The sequence below is a fragment of the Somniosus microcephalus genome, chromosome 7, assembly GCF_052327205.1.
Source record: "Somniosus microcephalus isolate GS21.2 chromosome 7, FLI_Smic_1.0, whole genome shotgun sequence".
Classification (NCBI taxonomy): Eukaryota; Metazoa; Chordata; class Chondrichthyes; order Squaliformes; family Somniosidae; genus Somniosus; species Somniosus microcephalus.
The window spans coordinates 83,242,576-83,258,201 of record NC_140993.1 but is presented as its reverse complement, the minus strand read 5'-3'; positions in this window follow the sequence as shown (position 1 = coordinate 83,258,201).

Genomic DNA, 15,626 nt, shown 5'->3' with positions numbered 1-15,626 from the left:
AGCAGTATTATCGCATAAATTCCCTGATGGCTCGGAATGACCGATAGCTTTTGCGTCACGCTCGTTGAACTCAGCTGCCCAAATCGACAGGGAAGCACTCAGCCTGGTATGGGGAGTAAAGAAATTCAACCATTACCTACACGGACAAAAATTTACCTTGTTGACTGACCATCAACCCCTCATCTCCATATTCAACCCTAAAAAGGGTGTTCCCATTATGACAGTGCAAAGGCTACAGAGGTGGTCCCTTTTTCTAGGGGCACACCAATACAACATAGAATACAGAGGATCAAAACAGCATGGGAATGCTGACGGTTTATCGCGCCTACCGTTGCCAATGGCAGAAGAGGCACCTACAGTAGACCCAATGGAGATGTTCCACTCTACCATAGTGGAATGTCTACCAATAACAAATTCTGCCATTGAAAGGGAAACGAGAAATGACCCGACTCTTTCACGGGTCTACGATTTAACAGTGAAGGGATGGCCAGCACATGGCGAACCACTGTTGCCAGTATTCTCGCAAAGAAGAGAACAGCTGTCAGTGTGCTGAGGAACCTTGATGTGTGGATCCAGAGTGGTGATTCCACCCAAACTCCAGGATAAAGTGCTAAAGGAGCTTCACGAGGGGCATCTGGGTGGAGTGAAAATGAAGAACCTAGCCAGGGCGTTTGTATGGTGGCCAGGTATCGATGGAGACATCGAAGAAATGACCAAGAGCTGCCTAGGATGCCAGAAGGTCCAAAACGCTCCACCACAAGCCCCTCTACATCCATGGGTGTGGCCCTCATCTCCCTGGCAAAGGGTGCACATTGACTTTGCTGGTCCATTTATGGACTCAATGTTCTTAATCGCGGTTGATACACACTCCAAGTGGCCAGAGGTAATAAAGATGTCCTCCACCACCACGGAAAAAACCATCACAGTATTAAGGACCATATTTGCCAGGAATGGGCTGCCGGAACAGACCTGTTCTGATAATGGACCGCAATTTGTGTCCGAAGAATTCAGGAAGTTCTTAAAAAACAATGGGGTTAAGCACTACACGTCCGCCCCATACCATTCCGCCACCAATAGATTGGCTGAAAGGTTTGTCCAGACCTTCAAGAAGGCCATAAAGGCCATGGGTAATAAGGACATAAAACTTCAGCACAAGGTGGATAACCTCTTGTTCGCATACAGGAATGCAACACATATGGTTACCAACCAAACTCCCGCCATGGTGTTCTTCAATAGAAACCTAAGATGCCGGCTGGATTTGGTCAAGCCCAACATCAGAAGGGACGTGGAGAACCGGCAGTTTCAAGGCATGAATGAAAGGCCAACTAGAACCTTCCAGATAGGTCAACAAGTTTTGGCCCGGGACTACTGTACCGAGCAATGGCAGCCTGGAACTATCTGCACACGACTAGGACCACTGATGTATACCGTGGTCATCGGAGAAAGCATAATAAGGCGCCATGCTGACCAAATCATAGAGTCATCCGAAAAGGGACAACCTACACCACAACTCTATACGCCGAACGATGAAGTAGAGATACCCATATCTACCTCCGATCCGGTGATACTGGAACCCGATGAACCCGACACTGGCATTCAAGCCGAATCAGCCTTGCCAAAAGAACCTACTACACCACCAGAAACTACTACACCACCAAGGCGTTATCCGGACCGAGTCAGGAAGCCTCCAGAGAGACTGACTTATAATTAATTAACTACAGCAATGTGTATATTATTTTTCTTATAACATGTAATTAATAATTACTTAAAATATGATGTACTGGTTAGCTAAAAAGGGAGGAATTGTAGTGTATGTGCCTTTAAGAGCCCCATATGTGCTCTTGTACCTGTGGGAGAGCAGCAGCGCGACCGGCGGCACTTAAAACCGGCGGGTTCAGCAGAGGCGAGGTCAGAGAGCTTGGACCTGTGGGAGAGCAGCAGCGCGACCGGCGGCACTTAAAACCGGCGGGTTCAGCAGAGGCGGGACCAAATCAACAGCAGAGCAGAGAGGCCCACAGCCCCGAGACCGGAGAAGCAGCGGACCTGCGCGGGAGCAGCCCGAGGCGCAAGAGCTTAAAGGCTTGAGAGGGAGCAGTCAGAGGCACCGACCAATCCAGGTTCCAGGAGAGAGCTGGTGCAGTCGGGAGAGCAGGAGGCCAGTAACTGCTGGGGCAGTCGGGAGAGCAGGAGGCCAGTAACTGGTGAGTTTAAAAGCTCACCTTTCGCGGGCTTTTTCTTTCACAGCTGGTGCAGTCAGGAGAGCAGGAGGCCAGTAACTCTTATATAAGTGGAGCTGTTGCTAAACCCGAAACACTACAGTGTAGTGTCTCCCACCCTTCCACCTCCTCTAACCTTTTAGGGGTTAGGGGAAGTTGAAAAGGTAGGTTCAATTTATTTTATTTCAGGAGCCTAACCTAGGTGGAAAAGGTTCCAGGACAGGAGGCGGCAGTGAAAATACAACACCAGAAAACAGGTAGGTGACTGGTTGGTGAGTACTTTCACAAACTTATTCTAAGTAGAATTCAATAATTAAGCTAAATCGTAGTAAATAAAAGGGTCTTGTAAGGGTTAAGTCATGGAAGGGCAGCTCAGACCCGTGTCATGCTCCTCCTGTGCCATGTGGGAAATCAGGGACACTGTCCCTGACAACTATGTGTGCAGGAAGTGTGTCCAGCTGCAGCTCCTAGCGGACCACATGGCGGCGCTGGAGCTGCGAATGGACTCACTCTGGAGCATACGCGATGCTGAGGATCTTGTGGATAGCACATTCAGTGAGTTGGTCACACTGCAGGTAAAGGCTAGCTCAGACAGTAAATGGGTGACCAAAAGGCAGGGTAAAGGCAGGAAGGTAGTGCAGGAGTCACCTGCGGTCATCTCCCTCCAAAACAGGTTTACCGTTTTGGGTACTGTTGGGGGAGATGACTTATCAGGGGAAGGCACCAGCAGCCAGGTTCAGGGCACCATGACTGGCTCTGCTGCACAGAAGGGCGGGAAAAAGAGGGATAGGGCTATAGTGATAGGGGATTCAATTGTAAGGGGGATAGACAGGAGTTTCTGTGGCCGAGACCGAGACTCCAAGATGGTATGTTGCCTCCCTGGTGCAAGGGTCAAGGATGTCTCGGAGCGGGTGCAGAGCATTCTGAAGGGGGAGGGGGATCAGCCAGTTGTCGTGGTACATGTAGGTACCAACGATGTAGGTAAAAAGAGGGAGGAGGTCCTACAAGCTGAATTTAGGGAGTTAGGAGCTAAATTGAAAAGTAGGACCTCAAAGGTAGTAATCTCTGGATTGCTACCAGTGCCACGAGCTAATAAGTTTAGAGAGAGTAAGATAGATAAGCTAAATACGTGGCTTGAGCAGTGGTGCAAGGGAGAGGGATTTAAATTCTTGAGGCATTGGAACCAGTTCTTGGGGAGGAGTGACCTGTACCAAGGGGACGGTCTACACCTGAACTGTGAGGGAGCCGATGTCCTCGGGGTAATATTTTCTAGGGCGGTTCGGGAGGATTTAAACTAATTTGGCAGAGGGATGGGAACCTAGGTAGTGGAAAAGAGGGAAGTCATATGAAGTCAGAAATAGATGGTAGAAAGGTGAGAAGCAATAAGCAAAGGAGAGAAACACAAAGGGCCAAACAAATTCATAATGAGAGTGTGAAAAAAGCAAGCCTGAAGGCTTTGTATCTTAATGCTAGAAGCATTAGGAACAAGGTGGATGAATTAGTTGTGGAAATAGAGGTAAACAAGTATGATTTGATTGGGATTACAGAAACGTGGCTGCAGGGTGGGCAAGGCTGGGAACTTAACATCCAGGGATATACAATATTTAGGAAGGATCGGCAAAAAGGTAGGGGAGGTGGGGTAGCATTGCTGGTAAAGGAGGGGATTAATGCAATGGAAAGGAAGGATATTAACTCGGATGAAACGGAATCTGTATGGGTAGAAATGAGAAATAGCAAGGGGAGGAAAACGTTAGTGGGTGTGATATATAGGCCTCCAAATAGTAATATGGAGGTGAGGGAAGGCATAAAAAGGGAAATTAGAGAAGCGTGCGATAAGAGCACAGCTGTCATCATGGGTGACTTTAATTTACATATTGATTGGACTACCCAAATTAGTAAAAATTCTGAGGAGGAGGAATTCCTGGAATGTTTTCGGGACGGTTATCTGGACCAATATGTCGAGGAGCCGACTCGAGATCAGGCCATTTTAGACTGGGTATTGTGCAATGAGGAGGGACTTATCAGCAATCTTCTTGTACGAGGCCCCTTGGGTCAGAGCGATCATAATATGATCGAGCTCTCAGTCGAGATGGAGAGTGAGGAAATTGAATCAGAGACTAAGGTCCAGAACTTAAATAAAGGGAATTACGAGGGTATGAGACGGGAATTGGGTAAAATTGATTGGGTGGTGTTTCTGGGGGGATTGACAGTGGATAGACAATGGCAAGCATTCAAAGATAGAATGGAAGAATTCCAGAACATGTTTATACCGGTTTGGCATAAAAATAAACCTAAAAAGGTGACTCAACCGTGGATAACGAGGGAAATTAGGGACAGCATAAAATCAAAAAAAAGGGCATATCAACTGGCAAAAAAAAGCACCAGACTGGAAGATTGGGGGCAGTACAGGATACAGCAAAAGAGGACAAAGGGATTAATCAGGAAGGGGAAAATAGAATACGAAAGTAAACTTGCAGCAAACATAAAGACAGACTGCAAAAGCTTTTATCGGTATATCAGGAGGAAAAGACTGGTAAAATCCCAAGTCGGTCCCTTGCAGTCCGATTCGGGAGAATATATAATGGAGAATAAGGAAATGGCAGACCAATTAAACTCATACTTTGGTTCTGTATTCACAAAGGAGGACACAAATAACCTCCCAGGAATATCGGCAAACATAGGGACTAATGAGAGGGAGGAGCTGACAGAAATTAGTATCTCTAGGGATATGGTGTTGGGTAAGTTGAGGGGACTGAAGGCCGACAAATCCCCGGGGCCTGATAAACTACATCCTAGGGTACTTAAGGAGGTGGCCCTGGAGATAGCAGATGCTCTAAGGATCATCTTCCGGAACTCCATTGACTCGGGAACAGTACCCGTGGATTGGAGGGTAGCTAATGTTACCTCAATATTTAAAAAGGGGGGTAGAGAGAAAGCAGGGAATTATAGACCAGTAAGCCTTACATCGGTTGTGGGCAAAATGCTAGAGTCCATTATTAAGGATAAAATAGCGGAGCACTTGACAAATGGGGAAAGGATCGGACAGAGTCAACATGGATTTACAAAGGGTAAATCGTGTTTGACTAATCTGCTGGAATTTTTTGAGGAAGTAACTGGTAAAATAGATGGGGGAGAGCCAGTGGATGTGGTGTACCTTGACTTCCAGAAAGCCTTCGATAAGGTTCCACACAAAAGATTATCATGCAAAATTAAGGCTCATGGGATTGGGGGCAAAGTATTAACGTGGATAGAGAACTGGCTGGCGGATAGAAAACAGAGAGTTGGAATAAACGGCTCGTTTTCGGAGTGGCAGGCAGTGACCAGCGGGGTGCCGCAAGGATCTGTCCTGGGACCCCAGCTGTTCACAATATATATAAATGATCTGGATCAGGGAATTGGATGCAATATTTCCAAATTCGCTGACGACACTAAACTAGGAGGAGGGGTGGGCTCTGATGAGGATGTCAGGAGGCTACAGTGCGATTTGGACAGGTTGGGGGAATGGGCGGATACGTGGCAGATGCACTATAATGTGGATAAATGCGAGGTTATCCACTTTGGGGGTAAAAACAGGAGGGTAGATTATTATCTAAATGGCAATAGATTGGGAGATGGGGAAGTGCAGAGGGACCTGGGTGTTCTTGTGCACCAGTCACTGAAGGAGAGCATGCAGGTGCAACAGGCGATTAAGAAGGCAAATGGTATGTTGGCCTTCATATCAAGGGGGTTCGAGTATAGGAATAGGGATACCTTACTACAGCTGTACAAGGTGCTGGTGAGACCGCATCTGGAGTATTGTGTACAGTTTTGGTCGCCCCATCTGCGGAAGGATGTTCTTGCCATGGAAAGAGTGCAACGGCGATTCACCAGGCTGATACCTGGAATGGCGGGAATGACCTACGAAGAGAGATTAAATAGTTTGGGCTTGTACTCACTGGAGTTTAGAAGATTGAGAGGGGATCTCATCGAAACATATAAAATTATGGCAGGCCTGGACAGGCTGAATTCAGAGAGAATGTTTCCAATGGCCGGGGAGCACAGAACCAGGGGCCACAGTCTAAAAATAGCGGGCAAATCATTTAAAACAGAGATGAGGAAGAATTTCTTCACTCAAAGAGTGGTGAGCCTGTGGAATTCCCTGCCACAGAGGGCTGTGAAGGCTAATTCAATAAATATTTTCAAGAGAGAATTGGATATATTTCTGAAGGCTAAGGGGATTAAGGGTTACGGAGAAAAGGCGGGGACGGGGTACTGAACTGGTAAGATCAGCTATGATCTCAGACGAAGATCAGCCATGATCTCATTGAATGGCGGAGCAGGCTCGAAGGGCCGAATGGCCTACTCCTGTTCCTATCTCTATGTTTCTATGTTTCTATGTAACTCAGTTCGTATATTGATCGGTCTGGAGATTGCCCTTGATGGCTGTTAAACGGTTTTTCCTTTGTACAGTAAATGGGTTTAAGTGTTCATTCAAATGTCCACCCATTTCTTGATGGGCCCCATCCTGTTACCTGAAACTGTCCTGTACTTAGAATCCAATTAATATGTATGCTCAGTTCCCTGAGTTTCGTTTTCCCGATACTGGCTTTCGCGGGCTTACTGTCCTCAATCCACAAGCCTGTCTGGCTTGCAGTAACAGAAATCAAATGGTCCCAGAAACTGATCACGAGGTCCGGCGGCCATTTTGTATGCCCTTTTTTATCAAAGGTTTTTCTGTACAAGCTTCTCCTGGTCAATAAAACTGTCTTATTAACCCTGTTTTCTTGCATGATTAAGTTACTGAAAATTTCGAATCTTACAATGGCAGAAGCCATTTCCTCAGAAGGGGCCTGGAAGCGACTTGCTATGAGCCTTTGACGGATGGCCCTTCCACTTTGTACATTGTGTGCCTCCCTCCCGGCTTGGTGCTGCTGATGATCATCCTCCTCATCTTCCTCCTCCTCTTCCTCCTCCTCCACTGCTGGTTCTCCAGTGTCTGGTGGCATTGGCTGGGTCCTGAGGATTGCAAGGTTATGCAGCACACAACAACGAAGTGGGAGACTTGCTCAGGCGAGTACTGCAGGGCTCTTCCAGAATGGTCCAGACAGCGGAACTGTTGCTTGAGCACGCCGATTGTGTGCTCAACGATGTTCCTGGTAGCTTGATGGCTCTCATTGTATCACAGCTCAGCAGGGGTGTTGGGCATATGGAGCAGTGTCATCAGCCAGGTGCACAGAGGATATCCCTTGTCCCCGAGAAGCCAACCACCTGGGTGATGCGGTGCCTGGAAAAGGTCTGCCACAGAAGTCTGGCGCAGGATGAAGGCATCGTGGCTGCTGCCAGGAAAGTGGGCATTGACAGCAAGTATCAGCTGTCTGTGGTCACAGACCAACTGAACGTTTAAGGAATGGAAGTCCTTTCGGTTGCGGAAATCCTCGGCATTCTCTTGCGGCGCCCGCAAAGCCACATGCGTGCAGTCAATGGTGCCCTGCACCATAGGGAAGCCCGCTATCATCGCAAAGCCCATTGCGCATTGTTGCTGCTTGTCTGGGGTCATGGAGAAAGAGACGTACTCTCAACTCCTTTTAAAGAGGGTATTTGTGACCTGACGGAGGCAGCAATGCACCGCGAACTGGGAGATATTGGCGATGCCCCCAGAAGCTGATTGAAATGAGCTGGTGGCATAAAAGTTGAGAGCCACTGTTATCTTCACTGCCACCGACAGAGACGTCCTGCTCCTCAGTTGAGGCTGCAGATCTGGCTGAAGCAGGTGGCAGAGCTCAGTGACCACCTCCTTGTTGAAGCGCAGCCTTCGCAAACACTGCTCCTCAGACATATTAATGTAGGAGAACTGTTGGCGAAAAACCCTGGGAGGGTAAGGTCTCATGTACAGAGGCCTGTTGGCCCTCCTCCATCTGGTCATGATTGCCACTCTCTCCCTGCGTCTCTGCGCCCTCCGAATGTGATGGAGAAGGACGATGTCCCCATCCATTGCAGCCCCCATAGTATCGAGGCAATCAAAGTTATGAAGGTTGAAAGCCAAACTACCTGCAAAGTTATGGTCAGGAGCCAAAACTACCTCAGACAGCATTGACTCAATGCAGAAATCTCTCTTTCTCTCTTTGTCTCTCTCAAAATCTCTCTCTCTCTCTCAGAACGAGTGGTGCAAAAATGGCTACCACACAAAAGCCAGGAAGAGGCCCCCTTTAAATAGCGTCCCCCCAGCCCCACAGCGACTGGGAAGCGTTCCAGTCTACCTGTCACTGGTTGCGCCAGGCGGAAAGGAGAGGGGCGCCACTCAATTTCCATCCCGGGGCATCACAAGGGCGTTGCACTCTTGAATGACGTCAAGATCTGCGTGCGCAGGAGATCGGGCTGTATTGTTTAGCGCTGGCGCGAAATGTCCGGTCAATTTCGCGAGAGGCGCAGATATCGCCGTGCCCGAGCGCTAGTTGCATTACGCCCCATTAGCGCCCTCTTATGGCGCTAACGGGAGGCGCAAACCAGCTAAATTTTTCCCCCTAGGTATTCTGCGGCGAGTGTCTCACCTCCTGACCCCCCAAAGCCTTCCCACCATCTACAAGGCACAAGTAAGGAGTGTGATGGAATACTCTCCACTTGCCTGGATGAGAGCAGCTGCAACAACACTCAAGAAGCTAGACACCATCCAGGACAAAGCAGCCCATTTGATTGGCACCCCATCCACCACCTTAAACATTCACTCCCTCCACCACCAGTGCACCATGGCTGCAGTGTGTACCATCTACAAGATGCACTGCAGCAACTCACCAGTGCTTCTTCGGCAGCACCTCCCAAACCCGCGACCTCTTCCACCTAGAAGGACAAGGGCAGCAGGCGTATGGGAACACCACCACCTCCAAGTTCCCCTCCAAGTCACACACCACCCTGGCTTAGAAGTATATCATCGTCCCTTCATCGTCGCTGGATCAAAATCCTGGAACTCCCTACCTAACAGCACTGTGGGAGTACCTTCACCACATGGACTGCAGCGGTTCAAGGCAGCAGCTCACCACCACCTTCTCGAGGGCAACTAGGGATGGGCAATAAATGCTGGCCTTGCCAGCGAAGCCCAGATCCCATAAGCGAATAAAAAAAATTAATTTGTAACTGGTATTCCATCTATTCTTCATCTTTTTCCTACAGTTTTCATGTTAAAAATATTTTACTTACTGGTTTTTCCAAACCTCATTTGTCCCACCGACCATTTCGGTAAATTGGTCTCTGATTGACTGAAAACCAATTCCAAAGGCCATTTTGTTTGGTAAGTTATGTGCCAGAACGCTGAAGGTAGATTTGGTGATGTCATGGACAAGTCAAGTTAAGAAGGGCTGCTGCACGGCGAATGATCTTGTCCGATGCCCCAGTAGCCCAATCTTCCCTCTCCCCCTCCCAAGTGAAATAACTATAGTACAGAAATAGTTAACTTCCCACATAAGTCATCGAAGCATTTATTTACTGTAGCTAAATCTGCATAAATGTCATACGTCAAGACTAAAGCAATGTCTGTACTGCCTGAGGGATGGCTCTCTTTTAATGCCATGACCATTAAAGTACCACCAATGCCCATCTACCATTATAGTCTTCAGTATTTTACTGAAATGGCAGCTACTTTAGGGAGAACTAGAGCTGGATTTTCCTCTGAATTATCATCTGTTTTCTGTTTTTAGAGCGATAAATGGAGTAAGATGGTACAGTATTACTTACTGTTGGTGTAACATTCATCAGAATTATCCTTTTAGCAAAAATGCCAATGTCCTTTAGATCCTGCTCTGCCCCATCACATTTATATGGAGTCAAACAGCTAAACCTTCCAACTCATTTTTACCAAAATCAGCACCAGATTATAAGTGGAGGTAAGAGCACCACTATGGAATCTCCAAGACAAATGCTGCATTGAAGAGGCCATATTGTTTGCTGCGACTGAGCGTTGATGTTACTTTGTCTGCATATCAATCTGTTCAGTAGTTTGGAGGTTTTCTCAGGATTTTGTTGCTATTTTTCACCAGCTCTCTGAACAGTTCAGTTTTGGACAGAGACCATGGAGCTCCCAATGGGGACCCCCTTTCCCTATGTTATGAAGAGGAGGAGGAGAAGGAAATGGAATAGGTTAGATTGGAGGCGCTTAAAGTGAGGCATCACAGAAGAAACATGCTCCCTAAATGCAAATACCCACTCAACAAGGTTTGTAGACCAGGAAGGCCTTATTTATCATTTTGTGAATGTTGGTGCCTCAGAAGGCTGCACTTCACCCTCCCCTTCCCTTCTTGGAGCCTATTGGGAGTAATATAAACAGCTGCCTGAAGACCTGTAGCCCACTTTCTCCAGAACACCAGTATTTATATTAGCCCTGCCTATTTAAATGAGTGCCTATAAAATGCAGTTTTTCTAAACACCAAATTTTTCCTGTTCATTTATGTGGGAGCCTGTTCTGTGAAACTTTATAATATGTAAATGTACTGTGCAGTTCTGCAGTCCACACCCTGTAGTGTAAGTGCTGAAAATGCTGATCTGTTAGTTGTTCATTAATACTAATACTCCAAAGTAGTTTTTTATGACTATAATGCTACTTTTTTGTATTACAACTTAAGTATATGGTCTTGATTTACATAATTTATGTTTTAAAATCAGTTACATGTTTAACAGTAGTTAATTATATTAAAAAAGCAAAATACTGCAGATGCTGGAAAGCTGAAATAAAAACAGAAAATGCTGGAAACACTCAACAGGTCAGGCAGCATCTGTGCAGAGAGAAATGGAGTCCCTTCATCGACCTGAAACGTTAACTGTTTCTCCCTCCACAGATACTGCCTAACCTGCTGACTGTTAATTATATTATTTTGTATTTGGGTTTGAATAGTAGGGTAGAATGAACTCACATGTTTTGATACTTTTCCACTTCAAGGTGCAGCCTATATATTGCTACCAAACAGTACCTAACTGTCTACACATGCCTGTTATGATGTAGTTCGAAGTGTTGCATTGCCTTATTTGCAGTAAGACTCATTTTGATGTGTACACTATATGAGTGCTGTGTCTTCTTCTTAGGCAGTCCCTTTGAACCGAGGATGACTTGCTTCCACATTAAACATGAGTTCTCAGGTGACTGATGAGTCCAATGCGGGACCTACAGTCTCTGTCACAGGCGGGGCAGACGGTGGTTGAAGGGGCAGGTGGGTGGGGTGTTTGGGTTGACGTGCGCTCCTTGCGCTGCTTGTGCTTGGCTTCCACTTGCTCCAGAGAAGAGACTCGAGGTGTTCATACGAACATACGAATTGGGAGCAGGAGTAGGCCACTCGGCCCTTCGAGCCTGCGCCGCCATTCAATAAGATCATGGCTGATCCGATTACTCCACATTCCCGCCTACCCCCGATAACTTTTCACCCCCTTGCTTACCAAGAATCTATCTACCTCTGCCTTTTAAATATTCAAAGACTCTGCTTCCACCACTCTCTGAGGAAGAGAGTTCCAAAGACTCGACGCCTTCCCGGATGCTTCTCCTCCACTTTCTGCGGTCTTGGGCCAGGGAATCCCAGGTGTCAGTGGGGATGTTGCACTTTTTCAAGGAGGCTTTGAGGGTGTCCTTGAAGCATTTCCTCTGCTGACCTGGGGCTCTCTTGCCGTGTTGGAGCTCCGAGTAGAGCGCTTGTTTTGGGAGTCTCGTATCGGGCATGCGGACAATGTGACCCATCCATCGGAGCTGATCAAGCATGGTCAAAGAGTCGATGCTGGGGATGTTGGCCTGAGCAAGAACATTGATGTTGGTGCGCCTATCCTGCCAATGGGTTTGCAGGATCTTGCGGAGGCAGCATTGGTGGTACCTCTCTAGTGCTCTGAGGTGCCTGCTGTATATGGTCCATGTCTCTGAGGCATACAGCAGGGCGGGTATCACTGCTGCTCTGTAGACCATGAGCTTAGTGCCGGGTTTGAGGTCCTGGTTTTCCAACACTCACTTCCTCAGGCGACCGAAGGCTGCACCGGCACACTGAAGGCGGTGTTGGACTTCGACGTCATCGACGTCTGCCCTTGTTGACAGTAGGCTCCTGAGGTATGGAAAGTGGTCCACATTGTCCAAGGCCTTGTCGTGGATTTTGATAATTGGGCGGCAGTACTGTGTGGCGGGGGCAGGTTGGTAGAGGACCTTTGTCTTATGGATGTTTAGTGTAAGGCCCAAGCTCTCGTATACTTCGGTGAAGGTGTTGATGATGGTTTGGAGTTCGACCTCCGAGTGAGCGCAGACGCAAGCGTCGTCTGCATACTGTAATTCAACGACAGAGGAAGGGACGACCTTGGATCTGGACTGGAGGCGACGGAGGTTGAACAGTTTCCCGTTTGTTCTGTAAATTAGCTCCACTCCAGCGGGGAGCTTACTGAGGGTGAGATGGAGCATTGCAGCAAGGAAGATCGAGAAGAGCATTGGTGCGATGACACAGCCTTGCTTGAATCCGGTCCGTACATGAATTGTTGTGAGGTGTTGCATTGCCTTATTTGCACTAAGACTCATTTTGATGTGTACAATCTATGAGTGCTGTGTAAGCCTACAAGGGTTGAGGATGGGGATGTTCACAGAGCCTCCTCCTCCTGTTAGTTGCTTAATTGTCCACCAGCATTCATGACTGGATGTGGCAGGATTGCAGAGCTTTGATCTAATCTGTTGATTGTGGGATCGCTTAGCTCTGTCTATAGCATGCTGCTTCCGTTGTTTAACATGCTCACCCGGGAGAGTTCAAAAGCAGCGGGAGCAGAGCTGAGATACAAAGAAGTAAAATGTAATCGAAGTGTGACATCAGCAGAAAGCAGGTAAGTGATTGGTTGGTGCGTGTTTCTCTATTTCTCGCTTTTTTTCCAAACTTGAGCATCTAAATTTAAGTGCCTTGGTGTAGATTAAAAGATATAAGTGTTCCAAATTTTAAAACGAATTAATTAATTGAGATGGGAGACCAGACAATGTGTTGTTGTTGTTGCATGTGGGAGCTCATGGAGAGCATTGAGGTCCAGGGCGACCACATCTGCAGCAAATGTTGGCTGCTCGAGGAACTTCGGCTCAGAGTTGATGAGCTGGAGTCCGAGCTTCAGACACTGCGACACATTAGGGAGTGGGAGTGTTACCTGGACACTATGCTCCAGGAGGCAGTCACACCCACTAGAATAATTACTTCCAATTTGGCCCATGGTCAGGGACAGGAGGGCGTGACTACAGGCGAGGCAGGTATTGGGATCCAGGAGGTAGTGGTGGAGGAGACTCAGCCCTTGGCCTTGTCCAACAGGTACGAGATTCTTGCTCCCTGTGTGGACGAGGCCAGGGACTGCAGGGAGGATGAGCAAACTGGTACAGGGAGCCATTCAAGTGGGGGGAGCAAAAAAAAATGTTGTAGTGATTGGGGACAGTATAGTGAGGGGGATAGATACTGTTCCCTGCAGCCTAGAGCGTGAGTCTCGAAGGCTGTGTTGCCTGCCAGGGTTAAGGACATCTCGTCTGGGCTGGAGAGAAACTTGGAGTGGGAGGGGGAAGATCCAGTTGTCATGACATAGGTAGAACAAAGAAAGAAGTTCTGCTGAGAGAGTATGAGCAGCTAGGGGTGAAATTAAAAAGCAGAACCACAAAGGTAATAATCTCTGGATTACTACCTGAGCCACGAGTGAATTTGCATAGGGTAATTAAGATCAGAGAAATGAACGAGTGGCTTAAAGACTGGTGTGGGAGAAATGGGTTTCGATTTGTGGGGTACTGGCACCAGCACTGGGATAAGAGGGAGCTGTTCCATTTGGACGGGCTTCACTTGATCCATGCTGGGGTTAGAGTCTTGGCAAATCGAATAACTAGGGCTGTAGAGAGGGCTTTAAACTAAATAGTTGGGGGGAGGATCCAGGTGAGCGGCAAAATAAAAAGTCAATGAGAAATGAGAAAGCAATAGAGCAGGCTGGAGATGGGGGAAATAATAACCAGAGTGTGACAGGAAGGGACGTAGGGCTAGATTTTCAGTATAGACAGTTTTGGGGCGCTAACCTTAGCGCCCGCCCGAAGTTAGCGCCCGCCCCAAAGTAGCGCCCCATTGCCGGAAATTCAGTGGCTTCGCCCTAAGAGGTTGGTGGAGCGCTAAAAGAGGCGTTCCACTACTATCTTTAGGCGCTAAGCCGGCGGTGCAGAGCGCAGCGCCCAAGCTCGGGCACAGCGCACGGCAGACACTCTGGTGCCAGTGAGCACTTAAAGGGGAAGGGTGCATGTGTTTTTTTCAAAGGCAGAGTCTGGGGGACAAAACAGGAGGAGGAGGAGGAGGAGGAGGAGGAGGAGGAGGAGGAGGAGGAGGAGGAGGAGGTGGTGGTGGTGGTGGTGGTGGCCGGAAACATAAATACACCGTTCACAACAACACACTGGATCCTTCCACACAACACATGCAGACTGCCTCTTATAGTGCAGGAGGAGTGCCCTTTAATTTGCGCTCCCCAGGGTGTGTTGCGTTCCATTTTACAAACGCTCTGGACGCCAGCCGCACAATGGGGCGGTCCGACTGAAGTTTGGATTCGGGGCGGCCAAAGGGCGTTGCACGAGGATGTGACGTCATTTTCTGCGCGCGCATCCGGGCGGCCGCTAAACTTTGCGCCGGCGCTAACGGGCAACTTAATTTGGGGCAGGGCGCAAACTGCGCTGCGCCCGGGCGCTACACGCATAGCGCCCGAAAATCACTTCTCTTAAGGCGCTAACTGCTGGCGCAAGCAACTGAAAATCTAGCCCAGAATGTTTAAAAATAAGAGTGCAACAGAAAAAAAGGCCAAAACAAGGAAAAATGGTAAAAAGACAAAGTTAAATGCTTTATATCTGAACGCACGCAGCATTCATAACAGGATAAATGAGTTGACGGCACAAATAGATACAAATGGGTATGATCTGATCGCCATTACAGCGACGTGGTTGCAAGGCGACCAGGGCTGGGAACTGAATATTCCAGGGTATATGACAATTTGGAAGGATAGAAAGAAAAGAAAGGGAGGTGGGGTGGCTTTGTTGGTAAAGGATGGGATCAGTGCAGTGGTGAGAAGTGATATTGGCTCAGAGGATCAAGATGTAGAATCGGTTTGGGTGGAGATAAAAAATAATAAGGGGAAAAAGTCTCTGGTGGGCGTAGTCTACAGGCCCCTGAACAATAGCAATGCTGTTGGACAGAGTATAAATCAACAAATAATGGAGGCCTGTAAAAAAGGTATGGTAATAATCATGGGTGATTTTATTCTCCATATTGATTGGACAAATCAAATTGGCCATGGTAGCCTGGAGGAGGAGTTCATAGAGTGCATCCGGAATGTTTTCCTGGAACAGTATGTCATGGAACCAACCAGGGAGCAGGCTATCTTGGATCTGGTACTGTGTAATGAGACAGAATGAATAAATGATCTCATAGTAAAGGATCCTCTAGG